Source organism: Ailuropoda melanoleuca, chromosome 10 (assembly GCF_002007445.2).
Source record: "Ailuropoda melanoleuca isolate Jingjing chromosome 10, ASM200744v2, whole genome shotgun sequence".
NCBI classification, from domain to species: Eukaryota; Metazoa; Chordata; class Mammalia; order Carnivora; family Ursidae; genus Ailuropoda; species Ailuropoda melanoleuca.
In genome coordinates, this window is record NC_048227.1 from 7622178 (window position 1) to 7638730 (window position 16553).

The following is a 16553-nucleotide window of genomic DNA, read 5'->3' on the forward strand; positions in this document are numbered from 1 at the left end:
CTGTCCTCATCACCATCCTCGGGGGAGCACTAATGACGACCATTCTACAGATGATGGAACTGAGCCTCCAAGTAAGGTGGTAACTTGTGTAAGAAAGCCAGGAGCTCAGCCTTCTAGTCCAGGGCTGTTTTCAGGGAAATGTGAACCCTGACCTTCCCAGCCCACTCCCACCTCCTATCCCCACTCCGCCGCTCCCCATCTCCCACCCTGCACAGAACCCCCTGGGTCTTCCCCATCTGCCAACTGGTGGCTGGCTCCTGCCAGAGGAAACCCAGGACATTCCCCCCATCCACCCCATCCCTAAATATTTTGTAAGAAGGAAGCAGTCTGGAACTTCGGGCCCAACGTGAAGGACATTAGTAGGTGTTAGAAAAAATAGTCAAGTGTGTAATGAAGTCCCACAATCTCCCGGGCTGGGGATCTTCATTTCACCCTCTGACAATCCCATAGCTAACAAATCAAAGAGGGTGGCCAGGGCTGGAAGGGCCAAAACAGAGCTGGGGCCAGATTCATATGGAGGTACCAAGGGGCCAGGACGGACTGCGATGGCCCCTGGCTTCTCCTCCTTATCTCCAGCTTCCTGAGCCAATCAGCCTCAGAGTCACCACCACAGGATAGCTCTTCCCCTCGAAGCCTCCTCCCGAGACCTCAACTACTCTGAACTGTATTACCAGCTGACCGAGCCTCGTCCTGTCCCCTTTCACTGTAAGCCCAAGTCCACCAGGCAGGGACTTGGGCCCGCAGAGCAGAAGAGACTTGTCTAGAAGCTCACCTTAAATTCTCTCCCTCTCCAAGCCCCAACATGTTGGGTCTGTGCCTCAAGGCTACATTTACAATCTGACTTCTCGTGTGGGCATATGAATTCCATCCCACTGGCCCACCCAGAATCCGAGCTCTGGGAAGGCAAGGCCCTTGGGCTGGGCCTAATTTTTGCATGCCAGAATGCTAGCTCAGGGCCAGGCCGCAGAAGGAAAGAAGAAAGTGGGGAGGGGAGGGAAGGCAGGAGATGAAACAAGGCAGGTGGCATCATTCAGGACCTGCGATCTTGCCCTGATGGGGCCACCGGAGTGATGGAAATCATCCATTCAGCAGATGTTTATTTGAGCCCCTCCCATAAGCTCCTCATCAACACTGAAGTGACAGCAGAGAACAGGGCAAAGTTCCTGTTCCTGTGGCACTTACCTTCCAGAACTTTCCAAGGGGACAGCTGATGCAAGTGACAGAACCCAAATGGGACAAGCTTATCCCAAAATGGAAAACCTATCCACTCCAGTGACCAAACTGGAGGTCAGGCAGGGGAGATGCTGGCCTCTCGGCCCTTCAGAGGCAGGGCCCCTCGCGCCTCTGGTTCTGCTGCTTGTTTGCTGCCCCCTTTGCTCTCACTGCAGACCTCTCTCTGCCCCTGGCAGCTTCAGACTCACTTCTACAAGCTCTAGCACCAGGACACAAAAGAAGTTTTGTTCTCCCCACTCTAGATGTTAAAGCCCCAAGGAAGGGTTGTGATAGGCCTACACGGTGTCACGTGACCCCCCCCTTGGCCCTGTTGTGATGGCCAGAGAATTGGGTCCATTAGAAATCCACTAGATTTGGTGTCCGGTGAGAGCTCTTTTCCTGCTTCACAGCCCTCTTCCCGATGTCTCCTCATGTGGCAGAAGGGACAAGGGAGCTCCCTGGGGCCTCTTTTATGAGGACACTAGTCCCATCCACAGGGCTCCACGCTTATGACCTAATCACCTCCCCAAGGCCCTGCCTCCCAACACCATTACAAACCGGGGGTTAGGATGCAACACACGGATTTAGGGGGACACAAACATTCAGACCACAGCAGAGGCCAAGAAGAAAGGGCAAGCACTGGAACACCCCTCTCCCCCCGCTCAGATCAGCACCCTAGGGCTTTGCGTGTTCGCATAGGAAGGGTTTGAAGAATGATATCGTCCACCCAGACGGGTGGTCAAAGGACCCCTGAAAAGCTAGAAATAGGATAATCACAGCTATTTCTTGAGTGCTGGACACTCTCTAAATATCAGGGAACACTTATTTCCTTACCCCTGAAGTTTCCATGGAGTGTGGGGTGCCCCCATTCACCTCCTGCTCCCCATCCCACTTCTTCCCGGGGAGGAGAATGGACTCCCCAGATTGGTGGAGTTTGGAGAAGGAAGTGACCGTGCCCAGCTTGGTCCCTTCTGGGCATGCTCCTTTCCAATCAGCCACCCACAGAGACAGTCCAACTCCTGCCAAGTGTCTGTGTCAACTGGGTTCTGAGCTTGGGAGGGAAGGGGCTGTATTTATCGGCCTCCCCAGGCCCCCAACAACATGTACGTTATGGTTCCCCAACAACACAGTTGGGCGAGTATTGTTACTGTTCCCATGTTAAGGACAGGGACACCGAGGCTAAGACCACCCCACTGGTCAGGGCCAGGGCCAGGATTCAGAAGCTGGCGTCCCAGGCATACAGCCTGTGACTCAGGCCTCCCTAGAACTCAGGCTTGGTGACTCCCGATCCAGGTCTCTCTCCGTGACACCAGGTCATCTCCTCTCGAAGAACAGGCCTCAGAGAAGGCCCTCAGATGTGTCACCATTGCCTTCTGGAAGCTTGCAATGAAAAGTAGGCACATTGACAGAGCTCTCATCAGAAAGAACTGGAGAGGCTCTGTTCAACCTTGTGTGAAAACAGGCTTCCAGCTACCTGCCTAGAAATGCCCCTCTGTACCTCCCAGGGCTAGTATGTGAGCCTTCCATGTAAAAGTTCACTTAGGATGCTGAGAACCAGGCATGGCGTGCAGAAAATGCTCTATACCCCTGGCTCCTGCAGCTGCTATCCGTGTGACCTTAGACAAGTCACCTGCCCTGTCTGAGCCTTGCCTTCTTCTCCTATGTCACGGCCATGGTGATGGCACCCAGTGAGGTGGTCATGCCAGGGTCCTAGGAAAAGGGTGTGGAGAAGCTTCTGTACTGTGTTGGGCTCGGGGCGATGGCAGAGGGCTGGCATTCTCTCTGACACCCTCTGGGAGCCCCGGTGAGTGCTCCCTGATTCCTGACCCTAAGCCCATACTGGCCTGACTCACAGAGGGCCAGATTATGTACCAGGCATTATGAATTGCCAAGTGAATAGAAATGGCCCCATTCTGCCATCACGGAGCTCCAGTCTACAGAGATGCAAGATTGGTCATGGAGGCCTCATGGGCCATGGCACAGAATTCGGATTTTCTCTTAAATCTCATTGAAAGCCGTTAGGAAGTTCTCAGCAGGGAGAGACATGACGTGATGGGCATTTCATCTGTGCCGGCTGCTGCGAGGATAAGGGATGGACAGTGGAGCCCGTGCCATGGCTGCTACGAGTGTCCAGACACTGGGCCGTGGCAGCTGAGACTGGGGTGGTGGCCGTGCAGATGGGGGGTACACCTTAGAAATGTCCACACCGTGTGATATCTAATGGAGAGCCGAAGGTGAGAGGGAGGGAGGGAGGTGTCAATTCCCGAGTTTCCAGCCCGAGCAGCGAGGTGGACAATGGTGGTGTTTCTGGAGAGAAGAAACAGAGTTGAGCTGGGGACATGGGGAGTTGGGCCTGTCCTGGGGACATCCAGGCAGAGGTGTTGGGGGCAGCAGGGTACCTGGGCTGGTGCTCAGAGGTGAGGACCGGAGGGCGAAGGGACAGAATGGGGGACAGATGGGTGAGTGGGCACTGTTGCTATGGCCATGGGGCTTGGAAGCAGCTCCTCAGGGTTCCTAGGAGGTGGGACCCCACTTGGGAGATGCGGCTGGCCCCGACCCCTCCACAGCCCACCCCCCACAGCGGTGCACATTCCTGCAGTGTGGGGGACAGAAGAGGCTTAGGCGGGAAGAGGGGATGGAGGCACCATGGGCCGACTCCAGGGAGGACAGGAGGAGGACAGAGGAGGGGGAGAGAGGCCTGGACGCCCCTTCCTCTGTCTGTTTGCACAGATGCCCAGGCCAAGCAGAGTCACTGGCCTGCCCTTCATCCCTCCACCTCCAGGAGAGGCCAACTTGCTGTCAGGGTCAGGTATGGAACTTGCTGACCGGGTCCTGGCCCTGGGGACCCTCCTTTCTGTCACCCCCCCCAAGTGCTGAGCCCTCCTTGGTTCTCCATGACCCCATCACAGCCTGTAGTTTCCAGTCCCCCGACCTGACGGTGAGCACAGCTGAGGACACGCAGTGTCTGGGCCGCTGTGCCATCTTTCAAGCTCCCGGCCTGTGTATACTAGGGGCTTATCAATGTTTGGTGCATCGAATTACAGGTGCTTGGTTCAGGGGCGCCTGGGTGGCTCAGTGGGTTAAGCATCTGCCTTTGGTTCAGGTCCTGGTCCCAGGGTCCTAGGATGAGCCCCACATCAGGGTTCCTGCTCAGCGGGGAGCCTGCTTCTCCTTCTCCTCTGCCCCTTCCCCTGCTTGTGTTCTCTCTCTCTCTCTCTCTTGCTCTCGCTTTCTCTCAAATAAATAAATAAATAAAAGTGCTTGATTCATATTTCTCAAGCTAGGATTAAGAGGTCTCTGTCTCTCTCTCTCTCTCTGTCTCTCTCTCTCTGTCTCTGTGATAAGATGGTGCTCAGGGTGGGGGGTGGGGGCTTCTCCAGGAGACCTTCCCCTGCTCTGGATGGTTGAGGGAGTTTTCTCTCCCCAGTTTCCAGAGCTGTGAAAGGCACCAACCAGCCTGTCTCCGGCTGCCAGCATTAGTCAGCCATGGCTGGAGAGAACAGCGGGGACACTTTACGGGCACTCACGGCGTGACAGGCGCTGGCGAGCGCTGGCACCTCACCTGCATTCATTATGACAGTCCCTTCCCTCAATATCCCCAGGACGTGGTTCAGGGGTCCACTCAGAAGGGTCTCAGGAAGGGCATCAGGACGGCCAAGTGACTTCCCAAGGACGCTCGGCAACGTCAGGGTGGGCCCGTTGGCCCTCAGGATCTCTACTCCTGGTCCCTTTGCTTCCCAACTCCCTGCCCCTCAGCAGGCCTCTCAGAAGTGACCCTGCAGAGAAAGGGACCTTGGCAGGAGGCAGAGGCTCACAAAAGGAGGCCGTGTGACTTGGGGACTCCACTTCCTGGTCTCCCCACCCCCCACCCAGGTGCACAGAGATCTCTACTCTGTGACACCCCACCGCCCCAGCCTGGGAGCCAAAGATGCAGTGTCTCTGGCCCGGGACAGAGAGACACAACCCTCACATCAATGCCAGTAACGGTTTACCCACTTGGCTTCCTGTTAGGTTTTTTTCTTCCTTCCCCGTAGGGGTGTCTCTTATCTTAAGCTTCTTGAGGGGGTTTGTGCTGGGCTGTTTACCATTTGGTGACAGTTGGTGTCAGAACCAGCCTCTTGGGAAACATGAAGAGGGGAAAAGCAAGCCCAGGTGGGCCCGGGGTCCAGACTGGATGGGACAAGCGGGCCCCATACAGCCAATGCCAAAGTCATGTCCAGCTGTCCTGCCAGAGTCAGGCTCCAGCTTCCGGACAGGGCCAGCTGATCCAGGTGCAAGTGATTCAGCTTGCCCTGAGCTCCCTCCTGCTTCAGGGAAGAGGCAGGGGGTTGCAAATTATCCACCAGGCAGATAACAGAGACATGGTTGGGTCTGCTGGGCTGAGGGGTTGCTTTGGTCCCAGAACTGGGAGCTCTGGGTTCTTCATGACAAATGCAAAGTAAGAGAATCCACTACAGAAACTGGCCCTTCCCCATCTTTCCACTTCCCAACGGTCTTGATGCCCTGCAGTGTGAGCTCTGTCTGACCTGGTACCCCAGTTCTAAAGAGTGTCCTGCATCCTCCTGGGGTATAGCCCAGCCCCGGGCCCTGGACCCCACATCACCCTGGGCCCCACCTTGCCCTTGTCAATCTGCCCAGAACGCTTGGCGGTCTGGGGCCCTGTCCACACCTGCTCATCCCCACCCTGCCCAGACCCCAGAGCCCCAACCTCAGCTTCACTCATGGCTGCCAGGCTGCTGGTCCCTCCTCCTATCTCCTCCTGCCCCGAGATGTCCATTCACTTGAGGGACCACCTCCTGACCAAATATTACTCTCACCCAGGGAGGGCAAGGTTCTGGACTTGTGATCGCCAATCACTTGTAAGCCAGCCAGCTCCCAAGCCCCCTAATCATCCCTCTGGGTCTGTCTGGGGTCCAAGTTCAAGGCTGACCCAGATCTGACTAACCCTGAACTTCTCTATCCAATCCTTTCAACATGTGCCATCTCTGGGCCATGTAAGGAACAGATGTAGGGAATGAACAGAGAAGGAGAGCTGACTTGGGTTCAACCAGGAGAAATGCTCCTACAGCAGCCAGGCCTGGGGCTGGGTTGACCAAACTCTGACCAGTGATGGCAAAAGAGACTCTCTTACCGGTTATCCAGAAACTGACTCCTACAGCCAGGTGAGGCTTGGAGAACCAGACCCTTGGCTCCCCGATTTTAGTTGAGATGCCACAAAACAGAGGGGAATGGTCTGAATGGAATCCCACCAACCCTACTCACCCACCAGACTGAGCTCTAGGAAAAAACTCAGCGCTGAAGAGGGTCGAGCAATCTCTCAGACACCGCCTCTGGTCATGGTCACGTTAAAGGTGAGGTGTACAGGAAAAAGCAATGCTGAGGAAGAAGGAGAAGACATGAGAGCCCCAGGTGGCCGTCCCCGTGGCCGTCCCCAGTATCTGGCTGCCGGGCTGCCTCCCCTCCCCACAACCAGGCTGGGCAGCGCTGCCCCGAAGGTACTCGAGGGAGGGCTGAGAAACAGGGGAAGGAGGGAGACAGCAGTAAGTGCGGGGAGACCGGTGTTCACAGACCACCACCGTGAAGACATATGTGCGGACTGCATGTGTCCAGGGCTGTGGGTAACACGGGGACACCCAGGCGCCAGGGAGTGGAGGGGAAACAGACATGTGTGCAAGCCTCTGAAGTTACTCGTTCATTACCCATTCATTCCTTCAACAAATACTTATCGCACTTCTTCTAGCTATGTAGTCTAGGACGGAGATAAGAGCATGGACTCTGGGGCCAAATGGCCTGAGTTCAAGTCCCTGCTCTGCTTCTTTTTTTAATTGCTTTCTAACGGTGGTAAAAAACACATAATCCAACACTTACCATCTTTACCATGTTTAAGTGCACACTTGACTGTGATCTGTGTAAAGGCACTATCTCTGCTTCTGCCTCCACCTAACAATATTTTTCCAGTGCTTTCTGTCTCCTCGTGGGCCCAGGCTGCAAGGGACATAATTTTATGGGTAGAAATCCTGGGCATTGAGATTGCTCCAGCCGTGTCTCTGCTATGCAAAGTGGGGTAGTGTGTGTGTGTGTGTGTGTGTGTGTGTGTGTGTGTGTGTGTAGGGGGTCCCCAGGGAAGAGAGTCCCTGCACGTTACTCCTGCATCTTTCCCCCCAGCCTGCCTCCCCTTTAACTTGGAGAGGCTCAGACGCTCCCTGGAAGCCTGAGTCTGCCTGCAATGTGCTTTTACCCTGGAGTCAGGCAGGACCCCCCCCACGCATGTGAGGGTGGGGAAGCTTGGGGCACCCTCAAAGTGCCAGCAGAGAGAGCTGGACCATTGGGGAAGGAACTCCCCAGGGGGAAGGTGGACAGGTGACCCGTATTGGGACAAAGGGACTCTAGGGGAGACAGGAACGTTTGGGGCCTGAGGGAGGGAGGGGTATGTTGAAGACCCCAGAGGAGAGAATGGCTGGGAAGGAGGAGGTCGGAGGGGGTGGCTCACCCCTAACCCTGAGGAGCGAAGGCCCCTGGCATTCCCCAGCACCTACTGAGCACTGACTGCCCGGAAGGTGGATCTGGCCCAGCTCAGGAGACAAACTCTCACCCAGAAGACGTCATTGGCTCAGGAATGCAGAGACAGGGCTGGGAATGCAATGACAGCAGCCCAGCAACCCGCAGGACACGAGGAGGGCTCCTCCCGTTCTCTCCACCCAAGGGCCGGTCCCTCTCCCTCCAGTAGGGACGCGTCAAGAGCCACCAGCGACAAGAAGAGACTCTTGGAATGTTCCCCAGCGGAAAAGCCCTGAAAATCCAGCCCCCTCGTTGCCCAGACTGGGAAACTGAGGCTCGGAGAGGAAAAAAAAAAAAAACACCCCCGCCTCCATCCAGCCGCGCGGTCTCAAAGGTGAACATCACGTAAATGCGTTGCAGATGTGCTTCCTTCCATTNCAGGTCCCCGAAGGAAAGCCCTCTTAAAGAGTTTTTCCTTTCGCGTGAACTCACCGCCTCCATCCAGCCGCGCGGTCTCAAAGGTGAACATCACGTAAATGCGTTGCAGATGTGCTTCCTTCCATTTTTGGCTACCGCGGGGCGCCTGCGAGCGGCTGCGGCCGTCCCGGCGCGATCCAGGCCGCGTTTTCCGTCCCGCCCGCCAACTTTTTCAAGCTGTAGTTATTTGATAATGATTTTTTTTCCCCAAACCTCTCCCAATAATTGTTATCCTCCCCGCCCGGTGCAGCTCAGGTGACGGGCACAGACTGAAGACGCCTCCTCCTCCGAGTGCACTGGCGGCCACCCGGGGTGAGAAGCCACAGACCAGGCACCTTCTGCAAAGCCAAGGTCCACGGTTGGTGTCTGGGCTAGCCCAGCCTGGCGGGAAGACCCCCAACAGCCCCCATGACCCCAGGAGGCTTCTGCACGAACCCCCCATCCCAACCCCATCACCAGGCCACCTTCCCAAAGCCCACTGTCCAGTGGTCATGGCTGTCTGATGGATGACTGAACAGAGGGGGTGTGCTGGGCACCGAACTCCACACTGCAAACATTTATTGGGCACCTACTGTATGCCCAGGCCCTGAGCAAAGTTCTGGCCTCAAGGACAAGCGAGAACAGTGCCTGCCCCCCAGGGGTCCCAGTCCAGAGGAGACTGGGACCACACATCCCTTACCTGGAACGATGAGAAGGCTTCCAGGGTGGGATTCTGGGCAGAAGGTGCTCAGAGTGGCAGAGCTGGAAAAGGTGGGCTTGGCCCCCCACAAGGCCCCTGGGTGGAGCTTCCACACTCTCCTCCCTTAACCTTCATCCCTTCCCCTAGGCCCTGAAAAGGGTCACCACCAGTCTGCGGGGGAGGCCTCTTCTAAGAAGCTACAGGGCTCAGAAAATTGGGTCACACAGGTCAGGGTAGATAGGCAGGGGCCCAGGCTGTTGGGGTCTCTGAAGCCACCCAAGCAGACAGCTGAGAGACAAGGAAAGGTGTCCCTTTGGGAGTTCAACCCCCAAGGGAGGAGCCAGGTGAGCTCTTGCTTCCCCATTCGAGGGCCACAGGTGTTTCTGATGTTCAAGTACAGTGGTTTGATGGAGCCCTTTGCTGGGGGGAAGTGACACCCCCAGAAAGCCCAACATCCTTTAGTTGAACCTGAATGAATTTTAAGCTTTTATATTGAAACATTTGAGGTGGAATCCAGGCAGCCAGCAGCAGGGGGTGAAGGAGAAGGGAGTGAAAGGAGTAGGGGCAGTGTTGGGGCCAGAAAAGAGTATCCTCGGGGGAAATCAGAGGGTTCTGCCCCTCCACTCCCCTCGCTGCTGCCTCTCCCGCAAGCCCTCCAGCCTCTGCAAACATGGCGCCCACCACTTCCCCCACCCGGTGGACTGGCTCAGAGGCACAATGTACTCCACAGCGACCAGTCAATCCCAGTGAATCCCAGGGTAGCTGAGGGGCAGCAAGGGGGTGTTGCACTTGGCTCCTTCGCAGACCTGCCAGTTCCTCCCCATCAAGTGGTGGGACCCCCTTCTTTGAGCCTTGGAGAAATGCCTCTCTTCCTGTCTCCCTGGGTCCAGCGGAGGCCCTCACAGCCCTCCAGGAGGGGGCTCCCAGAGACACCTCCCCTCCCAGTCCAGCCTGGAGGAGGGGCGTCAGCTGCGGGGCTGGAGGCCCCTTGTCTGAAAAGAGCAGGATTTATCTCAGTTTGGGGAGGTCCCGGGCCCCGGAGTCCTAGATCATCATTAGTTCCATCAAAGAGGCGGCTGTGATCTGAAGGGGCAAGATGCATGGCGTCCAAATTGGAAACAGCCTGGTGGGCTACGGGGCAGGAGCCTGGCTGAGAGAGGGCTCAGGCCTCCCCTGGGGAGCCCGGGACACTGGAGGAGTCCCACAGACAGCGCGCAGGAAGAGGAGGAGGAGGGAAGAGAAAACATTCCACTCGGGCTCCAGAGAAGAGAGCCGAGTGAGATGGAACAGAGCCAAGTCTGCGAGTCAAGGCGACCTCCCCAAGGGGACGGTGAGAGAAGGCGGCCAATCCCACTCGCGACCCGAGGGCCTACTGCGTGTCTGGCCCCGTGCCGCACACCCGAGTGCGTCCTGTCAGACTGCCTGCAGGAAGAGAAGGCGCTGCCTTTGCTTTACAGATGGGGAAACTGAGGCTAACCGGGGAGAACTGATGTGCCCAGGGTCACCCAGCCCAGGCACCTTGTTCTCCAGGACCTCACACCTCCCAGAAAAGGCAGAGCAGAAGGAAGAATGGTTCCCAAGGCTCCCTATCCTCAAATCTCCCTGCCTCTGCCCAGCCTCGAGCTGAGGCCCAAGGTGAAACTCCAGGTGTAACACAGAGCTGAAGAAACAGGACAGACATATCTTCTAAATATTGGGAAGTGGTGATACTCCACACAGACGTGGAATTTGGTGGGTTTTTTTTTTTTTTAAGTAGGCTCCATGCCCAACGTGGGGCTCAAACTCATGACCCTGAGATTAAGTGTCACATATTCTAGCGACTGAGCCAGCCAGGCGCCCCCGAGAAATGGAATTTAAAGGACACATTCAACTATAAAAACAAATGGAAAAGATCTCTCTCCGCTTCTAGGGCTCTTTGCGGATGAATACCATCTTTCTAGACGTCCCCCCCCCAGCCAATTCCAGAGGATGTCTTCTAAGCTCTGACTCCCGTGGGCCTCCAGACAGCTGATCCCCATTCCCCCAACGAGCCCCTCTCCAGTGGATGGAGAGGACCTGGAGCCACACTGGTGGACGCTGACTCGCTGCGAGCGTCTGGGTGAAGCCCTGCCCACCCTGGGATCCGGGGCCCAGCCTGGGAGCCGGGGCCTAGTCTGGGAGCAAGGGCTCCAGCCCCAAAGGGGCGCCAAGACGTAGCCCAGAAAGGACATCAAATGCCTTTAAGGGGAGATAGAGGCAGAGAAATGCTCGGGCTAGGAAACCATCCCGAGGGAAGGGGGGTAACAGGTGAGCAACAAGACTTCTGGCCGAAGGTGTTCCAGAAATTGTATGTATAATGCTGAAGAATGGGACATAGCCTAACTTCTAAGAACAGTGAGATAGTTCTTTGCAGCGGAATACCCTGTCGCCTTTGCAACGACGCTCGTGGACGGGGTTCATCGACACGGGCGATGCTTCACTACGACATTAAGGATTACATGAGGTAAGTCTGGGTACCTGCCCGGCCCACGACAAATACAAACTCCTGACCGTGGCTGGTGTGTGATAAAAGCAGGAAGGAAGGAATGTAGATGGAATGATTTCGAGTCTGTAAAACAGCAAAGGCACAGAAAAAGGCAGGAGGGAAATACAACAAAATATTGCTGAGTTGTGAGATGAGAGATTTTCTCTAACAAGTGAGATTTTTAAAGTTCGTTTTAATTTTTCTCAGCATTTTAATTTGAAAAATTTCAAACATACAGCGAAGTTGATAAAGAGAGCATGAACTGTGGGGAGGGGTAGAGGGAGAGGCATAAGCAGACGCCCCACTGAGCGGGGAGCCTCATGCAGGGCTCGATCCCAAGACCCTGAGATCATGACCTGAGCTGAAGGCAGATGCTTAACCGAGTGAGCCACCCAGGCGCCCCCCTACCACTAACTTTTTATTTTGTTTTATCATGGATCCATCTATCTATCCCTTCCTCTATCCATCCATAAATCCAGCGTATTTTTTAAGGCATTTTAAAGTAAATTGCAGGCAACAGTAACTTCACCCTAAATACGTTAACATTCTGGAAGATTCGTGTGTCGTAGTTCCCTAGAGGATGGAGGCTGTCCTTAGCTTTGAGAAGAGCAGCCCCCAACCCCACCTCTCTTGCGGCAGGCTGGTCAGGAGGAACCGAGCCTGGTTAGGGATGAGGCCAGGCCCTCCCGTCTTATTCTCTGCGTGACCATGACCATGAGTCCCTGGAGTCCTGTGGCTTCTCCCCACCTGAGGCAGGGATAATGAGATGTAAATAAACCTCTCTTCTGGTCATCTGAGGGCATGAGGAAGGTTACTTAAAATGAGGCCTGCACTCACCTTGGGCTTCCTGCAGAGAGAGAGATGTTAGATTTCACAAATAAGAATACAGCGCACCCAGTTAAATTTGAATTTCAGATAAACAACACATTTCTTTTTTCAAGATTTTATTTTTAAGTCATCTCTACACCCGACGTGGGGCTTGAACTTACAACCCCCCGAGATCAAGTTGTATGCTCTACTGACTGAGCCAGCCAGGCGCCCCACACATTTTCTTTTAGTATAAGTGTGTCCTAGGCAATGCTTGGGCCTATGTTGAAAAGTATCGAGTCTGTATTTTTATGTGGCAGGCCTATGAAAGATGGGGAAATAGAAGCCCCGGGAAGGAGGCACGCCAGGAGATGGGAACCAGGTTGGGATTCTGGATCTGGTGAAGTTTCATTTGTGCTATACTTTGTAGTTGACAATGTGTTTTTCTGTCAATCTCACCTGAGACCCACTCTCCCCCTCAAGGAGAGTATTACTGCCATTTGAAATTGAAGAAATTAAGGCCGGCGGTGTGTCCAGGGTCCCCACCCAGCTGACAAGAAACACTGTTACAGCCCAGCCTCAGTGTCTGGTCTTCAGGGGAGCTCTCCCCCACCCTAATTCCTCTCTTGGAGGCCTCAACAGATCATGTACATGGGCCCTGAAACCCACCAGTGGGGCTCTGGGATGGGACCTGCAAGCCCACAGCTCCAAGGCTCAGGACGCGCCCACCCCTGTGATGGTTAACTTTGTATGTCCGTTTAACCAGGAGATGGGGTGCCCAGATGTTTGGCTAAACTTCATTCCTGGGTGTGTCTGTGAGGGTGTTTCTGGATAAGATTAGCATTTGAATCAGTAGGCTGAGTCAAGCATGCGGCCCTCCTCAACATAGGTGGGCCTCACCCAATCAGTTGATGTCCAGAACAGACTTGCTGACTGCTGAGCTGGGACCTCGGTCTTCTCCAGCACTTAGACTGGAACATCCAGCCCTGGCTACACTGGTTCGCAGGCCTTTGGGCTTGCCCTAGAGCTTACACCATTGGTGTTTCTCATTCTCAGGCTGAAACTCGCCAGTTTTCCTGGGCTACCAGCTTGCAGAGGGCAGATCCTGGGACTTTGTTTGCAGACCCCCATAATCACAGGAGCTGATTTCTTACAGTGTATCTCTTTTTATCCATATGTATCCTATCAGTTCTGTTTCTCTGGAGAACCCTATTGCAGTCTCCCTCAGAGCGGTCACATAGGTCACCCTGGGGTGCTAGAAGGGACCGTGTGAGTTAGTGCCCTCCAGCAGAGGCCTTGGCAGGTCACATGTCACACGGTGGGGCTGAGGCTCCCAGAGTTCACGGGGCAAGGTCCATACAACAGGACAGGACAGAGGGAGCCTCCAGGCTTCCCGTCAACAATGGCCTTTTCAAGGCACCCTTGGGCTGGATGTCTGGCTTCTAGGGGACGACATCGGGGCAGATGGTGGCAGTGTGGAGTGACAGGAGCTTCAGGCCAAGGCATGTGAGTGGCGCCGCAGACGGAAAGTAGGTGTCCTGAAATGGGAAACCCTGCCGAGTCCTCCCTCTGACTCCCCACCCCTGCTCCGTCCTGGGGCAGCCGCTAGCTGGAGCCCAGGGCAGCGTTCTGGAAGGAGGCTGACCCAAAATGTTGAGGTTTGCAGAAGGGAGCCTGGGCCAGTCCTGCCCGGCCACCCTGCCTCTCCTTGCAGGCCTTCAGTCCGTCTTTCGTTTGAATGTGGTCCAAGTGTTTGACCATTGATTTACTTGCACGTGGAGATACCTACCCTCTCCCCCGGTGGACCTAAGACAAATCTCCAGTTAACTATTTTCCAAAAGGCTTATTTTTTAATCACCTGTGTTTTCACAAAATAACCCGAGGATTGCTATTTTTATCATTCCCACAAGCACACCTCATTCCACCGAGACGGGGGCAGTCAGCTTGGGGACCCATGAGTTAAGGTTTCAAGGGGAAAATATGGAACCTAGGCGCATGCACCTCTCAGGGCTAGAAGATTCTCCGCAGCACCACGGAGCTCCTTCACTCCCTTCATCTCGGTACCAGCACTTGCCCAACTGTTGGCAGTGTCGGCCACCAGGACCAGCCCAGGGTCCAACACAAGCCTCCACACTTGTCACAGGGCTTGGCCAAGCCAGGGCCGAGCCCAAAGCCCAGATTATCTGCTCCGCCTGTGATGGTGTCGAAGCTCTGATCCGTACCAGCCCTCACAGGGAGGCTGAGCCCCTGCAGCTCTGGTGAGACTCAAGTTCTAGGGTCTTTCTTACATCGGGTCTGCAAATGTATCCCGTATGTCTGGCCATTGCTTCGCTCACCGGTTCATTGCATTTAAACAGTTATTTAAAAATACAGTTTGTTTTGCTCTGATCATGTACCGAAAAGTGTGCATTTAAATTTAGTAATACAGTAACCAACACTTTGTGGGTCACGTATTGTTGGATGCTGTTCTGACAAAGTAGGGAAAAATTCACTCTCTGAATTTCCATGATCTCTCCCCACCCCGCACCCCTGACACACAGACACACACACATGCACACACACACCCTGCCCCACGCCAGAATTTTTCTTCTCTGTAGGAAAGGGTGTTGTTTTGTTTTGTTTTGTTTTTACTTTGAACCCCCCGAGATTAGTTTTTGGCAAGTTTCCTTTGCTCTCTACCAAACAGTTTTGAAAGAGTCATCATTTCTCTGAGACGATAAACAGTGAAAGATTGCTTTTACTTCTGAAGGCAACGAAAAATCATGTCTACGGTTTCACTTTGAAGCTCATCAGGAAAAGAAAAAAAAAACCTATAACATTTAGCACGTGTAAAGGAATTCTCAATTCATGGGCCACCTGTGTGTCTGATAATCGTTTAATGCTGCCTGCAAAGTTTCAATAAAGTCCCCGAGCAGCTCAATCACAGCAGATAAAGTCTGGCGATGTGCGGCCCCATATGACTTGCGCCAACTACCCCGTGTCCCCCTGCGTTGTTTCACTGCTCCACTTACATGTGTTTTGGGTAATCGCCAATCTTTTCACAGATGAATGGATGGCGTGGAACAAAGAACTGAATGCGGTGAAAGCACGTCATGGTTTTTTTGTATTTTTCTGCAAAGGCCTCGGCATCACAAGGTCCAACCGATGGGCACGACAGACCACCTCTATTTCTTACTCCTCATGTGGTGGGGCAGTCCGGCGTCCCCCACGTTGGTCGTTGTGGGTTCGATCACCCGTGTTAGGAATCCCACTTTGATTGGCTGCAGATAAGGCTTTATGACCCTATGTACGTTGACATGGGTCAGCTTTTTCAATACCCGCCGAATCCACGCGTCTCTGTAATTGACATCGTGATTGAGACCTTTTCCTACCTGAGCCCCGCGGGGGCTCTTTCTCCGCCCGACCGGTGGTCTTGTCCCGTGTTATTGAATCAGGACACATTGATTTCATCTGCTGTGCCCTGTCATGTTTCAGGTTGTATTTTTTCTTTCTTTCTATCTTCCCCCGCCCCCGGCAATTGCCCTTTGCATTTGCTGACTTCTTTAGGCCTCGATGAATTCATAAGTTAGAATCGCTGGTTTTCTCTCCCCTCCAAACTGCCTTTATTCATAGATGAAATAGACTTGTCATGACTTCTTGACGATAAACACTGTTTTCCAAGGAATAAAATATGTTTAACTCTGAATTTCAGGTAGGTTCTAGTTTCCTTAAGCTGTTATGAGTGAGCAGATAATAATTTGTGAGTGACAGTTTCACCGGGAAATCAATATTTTCTCCCCCCCACCCCAACTGGAGTGATTTTAGGTGCTTTTTATGTCTTCTGTGTTTTCAGATTTTTTACGGAGATTTTTATTTTTCTCTCCAAAACAGAAACTCCTTGTACTACGGGAATGATTCTCCTCTGCAGGTGTATTTTGTTGTCAAACCGTGGGCGCAAGTAACGAGGGGAGCCTGTTTTATCACCTCATTTCCCACCCCTTGCAAATCTGAACATTAAGAGTCCTCAAAATTTCCAGATTTGCCTTAAACTCCTCATATATTGAAAATAATATTTAGGGGGCACCTGGCTGGCTCAGTCGGTAGAGCATGTGACACTTGATCTCAGGGTTGCGAGTTCGAGCCCCATGCTGGGTACGGAGCTTACTAAATAAATAAGTAGGTAATTTCAGCCTATTCATCATAGATTTCAAACTATGTGTGGCGTCCTGACTTGAAACCATATTGCTTTCTGTATCTATATTGGTGTCATTTGTACAAAGATTAACTACTGGCAATAAGGAAACACGTCAAATGCTGGAGGGCACCACACTGACTCCGTTATTAAAGAATAAGCAACAGGGGCACCTGGATGGCTCAGTCAGTTGAGCATCTGACTCT

The 16553-nt window shown here is 53.8% G+C and overlaps 1 long non-coding RNA gene across 1 annotated transcript in view; it reads right to left on the reverse strand.

Annotated features, from left to right (window-relative positions):
- LOC117804131 overlaps positions 1-9114 on the reverse strand; it is a 49603-nt gene extending 40489 nt beyond the window's left edge. Inside the window, exons 1-3 of the long non-coding RNA XR_004628372.1 lie at positions 8867-9114; positions 8203-8364; positions 6475-6588 (exon numbers count right to left, since the gene is read on the reverse strand). This is a non-coding gene — a long non-coding RNA (uncharacterized LOC117804131). The remainder of the gene's footprint in view (positions 1-6474; positions 6589-8202; positions 8365-8866) is intronic.
- Positions 9115-16553: the final 7439 nt, after the last annotated feature.